A 5,597-nucleotide genomic window follows, 5' to 3' on the forward strand; every position below is an offset into this window, starting at 1 on the left:
TAGACAATAAACAATATTTAAAAGTGACTAAATACTTAAAAGTCCATTTTGAGCTTGAATGGACTGAGCTCAGTAGCACATCCGTCTGTTGAAGTCGGACACATTAAAGTTCCAATGGCGTTTGTTTGCGGAGGCGTGTGAACGTTCTTCCTTCTGCTATAATTCTGCTCATAAAATGGTTGGGATGATGTAACATACGATTTTTGTGTTTACTAGCTTGGCTTTTTATGACATCCTTAACTACCGGAATGTTGAGATCGCGATGTATACATTCATTTGTTATATATCTAGGAGCATTTAAGATTAATCTAAGGGTTTTTGATTGAAAACGTTGGATAATCTAAATATTTGAAGATGCAGCAGTTCCCCAGAGTTCAATGCCATATGTCCAGATTGGTTTGAGTATCGCTTTGTAGATAAGAAGTTTATTTTCCACGGAAAGCTTTGAACTTTTGTTTAGTATCCAGTAGAGCTCCCGCATTCTGATGCCAAGTGCTTTTCTTTTGGTAAAAATATGGTGCTTCCAAGTTAGTTTTGTGTCAAAGTGTATTCCTAAATATTTCACTCGGGTAGATTGAGGGATTGAAATATCGTTAAGGCGTACCGCTGGGCAATTTTTCATTCTCATTGTGAAGGTTATTTGTGAAGACTTAGTCTCATTTGCTTTTATTCTCCAGGTTTTAAGCCACTGGGAAATGTTATCTAGCGCTCGCTGGAGTTTGTTTGATGCTAACTGGTGATTTTCGTCTGTAGCAATTACCACAGTATCATCGGCAAAAGTTCCAATCTCAGTACCAACGGTGGTAGGCAAGTCGTTAGTGAAGAGTAAGTATAACACTGGTCCCAAGACACTGCCTTGTGGCACTCCAGCCTGAATTAGCTGCAAAGTTGACATTTCATCCCCCTGTTTTACAAAGAAATATCGTGATTCGATGTAAGATTTTAAGAAAATATAGTAATTAATTGGGAGCATCTTTTTAAGCTTAAACAATAGGCCGTTATGCCAAACTTTATCAAATGCCTGGGATATGTCCAGAAATGCTGCTGTGCAGTACTTCCTTTTGTCAAATGCTGTATGTATAACATTAACCACTCTGTGTACTTGCTTTATTGTACTGTGCTTTTTTCTAAAACCAAATTGATATTCCGGAATTAGTCTCCTTCTATTGACAATGGGCATTAATCTGGTAAGAAATAAATTTTCCAACAACTTTGACATAACCGGTAGAAGACTAATTGGTCTATATGACTTAACATCTTTTGCCGTTTTCCCAGGTTTGAGTATCATGGTAATTTGAGCCACCTTGAATTGGGGAGGGATAAAGCCTTTTGTGACAATAGAGTTAAAAATGTTTCGCAGCAGTACTATTGCTTCATCCGGTAACTCCTTTAATATTTTTGAAGTAATTAGGTCATAGCCGGGTGCTTTATTTATTTTTAGTTTTTTGATTTCGAATTTTATGTCGAAAATGGAGAATTTTTGTAATGGAAGGTCCAGTTGGTGCATTTGCTGTAATATCTCTCTAATCTCTTCAGTTATACTATTTGGGGCTTCATTAATGTTTGGAATAAAAACTGAAGACAGATGGTCCGTAAATACTTTGCATTTTTCTGTATCTGTTCGGGCCCATTGCCCAAGTTCGTTTTTTACTGGTGCATTGTGCGTTGATGTCTGTTTCTTGATTGCTCGCCAGAGAGAGTAGTTGGTGGAATTAGTTGCATCTAGTCTTTGGAGATTTCTTCGTATTTCCAAATTTCTGGTTGTTTTCAGATGTTCTTTTAGATTTTTGATCAGCACATTAAAAAGTTTTTTATCTTTCGGAGATTTGGTTTGTTGCCAGCGCATTCTCGCTGCTCTTTTGGCTCTTATAAGTTCTTGAGTCGTACTACATAATGGTGTGGCGAATTGTTGCATGTGTGAAGGCGTGGATCTCCAGGCTGATTGTTGAATACTCCTTATAAGATGTTCGGTTGCAAGCGCAATTTCTTCTTCTGTTTTAAGCGCCATTTTTTCATCAAGTAATGCCTTAAGTGTATGCCTAAAGGCATCCCAGTTGGTTAATTTGTTGTGCAGAATGGATAAAGAAAAAACTTTTGTGGAAATAAAGTTAAATCTTGGAATAATAAATAAAAGAGATCTATTAGATGGTGTTTGTTGCAGACAACTGAAAAGGTATTCAGGTGATTTAGCATTAACCAAATTAAACAGAAACAGACAGACACGAATCTTAACAAACTGTTCAATGTCACAACCTAGATAGCATTCCTGAAATTACCTAGGTGATCCAATCTTCTGAGACCGTAAACATATCGTGTCATGAAATTGGTTAAACTTCTTAACTTTGTAAGAGACACCGCGTCTAATTTGGAATAAACTAAAGAGGAAAACATAATAATAAGGATTATTAACTGTTTTACCAACAAGCAGCGAGTAGCAATAGGAGTAAATCTCGCTGATAGATTAAGACATCTGAGGCAAGTGTATACTTTCCTAACAACTTGATTGATGTGATCACAAGCATGTAAGTAAGTATTTAGATGGAAACCTAAACATTTTACAGAAGTATTGTATTCAATAAATGATTGCCCAATAGACGCTTGAGGCAAATCATTGACATCTATTTTTAATCTACTTATTGGCAAAATAGTTGTTTTTTTTGGCATTAAGTAGCATGTTATTTTCAACGGCCCAAGTGTTAATATTATTTAAATCAACATTTATCTTTTGAATTAGAATACCAATAGCGGTGAAATCACAAGAAATGTACATTTGGATGTCATCAGCATACCCATGCAAGACATCATTTATATAAATTGAAAACAAAAGGGGACCCTTGAGGAACTCCAGTGTTAAGACTTTTAAAAGTCGAGAACTCATTCGATACCACAACAGACTGCGACCTTCCACTTAAATAGCTAAAGATAAATTTTGCCGCCGACTTAGAAAATAAGGAGTTGACAAGTTTTTTGCAAAGCAAAAAATTATCAACGCGGTCAAAAGCCTTGGAAAAATCAAATAGACATAGATATGTAATCAAGTTTTGATCAAAGCTGAGTCGAACATCCTCAAGTACTTTCAACATAGCAGATGTGCAGCTATGACCTTTTCTAAACCCAGATTGTAGATGGGAAAGCAGCTGGAAACGATCCAGGTGACAACGAATAGCATTAGCCATGATATTTTCACACACCTTCGAGAGCTAGGAAAGAATACTAATTGGGCGAAAGTCAGAGCATAGGGATGCATTCGACTTTTTTTTTGCAAGCTTCCATGCACTAGGAAATGTTGAAGAAGTAAAACAGTGATTTATTATATGTGTCAGAGGAGAAATAATTGACTGAAGTGTAAGTTTTAAGAACTTCAAAGGAATTTTATCAATACCAATGTCATTTGATTTAATTTTCATCACACTATTTAAAACTACTTATTGACTAACACACTCGAAGCTTAATATACTCTCAGAGTCGGCATGTTTAAGACAAGGAAAAGCAGGATTGACGCTCAATCTACTACCAACGGACGAAACAAAATAATCATTTAAGTTATTGAGATCTAAGGAGCACACAGCTGTGGAGTTTTTTATAATTCCTAAAGATTTATTATTATTCCAAAGAGATTTTGTTTGCTGACGACCTCCAAGTTTGGATTTAAAGAACGTTGATTTGGTTTTATAAATAGAAGAAGAAGCAGAAGCTAAATTCATAGCCACTTTAAATCACATCCAATTGAGTGCCGTAGGATATTTCTTCCAAACAGCATATTTTTAATTTCTATAGTTAATTTTCGTTTAATATAAGGCTTGAACCAAGGACAAGACGAATTTTTTGCACATACTGTAGGGTACGGCACAAAACGATGCAAAAAATCTGTCATATGTTATTAAAGACTCCCAATTTTTCATCTACTGATGCATTAAACCAACATCTACTCCAGTCAACAGAATTTAGTTCACTGAACAATCTCTGAGTATCAATAGACTTGAAGTCCCAAAAAGAAAATTGTGTAGGAGTAAATATATTAGACGCATTATAATCAAAAGCCACAAATAATAAGTCATGGTCAGACACAAACGAAATCTGTTCGAAAAGCAAAACTTTACTCAAGTCAGAGACAGCAGAGTAGGTCGTACATTGTTGCCAAACCTAGTGGGCATGGAGTTATTTACAACACTTAAACCCGTCGTATTCATAAGGTCATTTAATTTAGCTGCTTTAGCAAAATATACTAGGAAATCAATATATCAATTTAGGCATGACAAAATGTTTCCTGTCATGCCTAAATAAATCAAAACCATTTAAGAAAAAAAAAACGCTGCTTATGTTATGATCAAACCAAGTCTCGGAAACACAAATGACATCCACTTTGGAGTCTTCCAATATACTTCCAACATAATCTAATTTAAGACCAGAAAGGCTTCTTGCATTAAAATGAACCATATTAACACCACATCGTTGATTAAAAAAAAATATTGAGTGATTTGTGATCCTGCATATTTAGTAGTTAATGTTTTCAGCTTCCTGTCTAGTTCTGCGTTGTAAGATCTTACATATCACATCCCTACAGTCGTGATCAGTCGAAAATTCATGGAGATTAAACAACTTATTGCCTTTAACGCATTTGACAAAATCGCTTTTGCACTCCTTATGAGAATGCCCCAATTCACTGCATTTAACACAAATATGATCATTTTTGCATACACTCGCCTTATGGTTAAAGCCCCATCACTTATAGCACGTCATTACGTTTAAACTTTCATATATTATGCATCTATCCCATTTGATGTTGATTCAATGTTTTTTCATAAATTGCTTGCCATCTATTTCAACAATCGCATTAAATGTTTTTTTATTTTTATTAGACTCATAGACTTTTAGCACTTTAATATGTTGATACTATATTATTGATAGTATCATATTATTCTGATTCTTTATGGCAAGTACTAGGTCCTCATTATCTAGCTTTTCGCTAATAATAATTTTGGAGATGAATAATTTTGGGTGTCGAAGCGCAGATGTTTCGATTATATACTGGTCACTTAATTTTTCTTAATGTCATTAGCAAGAATTTCACGTTCCTTTGATGTAACACATTTAATAGTAACCCTGCCATCATTTTTAGCTCGAAAACCGTTAACCTTCAAGTTAAGTTCAGATGAATTAATTTTCTTTTTTAATGTCATCACCTAACTGTTTCCTTATAGGTTTCACTGTAATGGGTACATTAGATAAATTACTCGATTTAAGTTTTGCTGCATAAGATTCTTTCTTATCTTCACATTTATTAATTTATTTTAATAATTTTTAAATTGTTCGACAAATTTAACATTTTTTGTTCAAGTGCCGCAAATTTATTTACGTATGCTTCTTGAACTTTCTTCAGAGCATTGATTCTATCAGAGTATTTAGCCTCGATAGATTTTAATAAACACTTAAGTTCATTTTCATTAACTTTCAATGCGTCGTTTTTATATTCAATGCGTCGTTTTTATATTCAATGCGTCGTTTTTATATTCTTTAAGATAATTATTATTTTTTCCCACATATTCATTTATTTCCCTAAATGCAAAGTCAACATTGTGAACATATTGCACACAGTC

This window comes from Teleopsis dalmanni, chromosome 1, assembly GCF_002237135.1.
Source record: "Teleopsis dalmanni isolate 2A chromosome 1, ASM223713v2, whole genome shotgun sequence".
Lineage (NCBI taxonomy): Eukaryota > Metazoa > Arthropoda > Insecta > Diptera > Diopsidae > Teleopsis > Teleopsis dalmanni.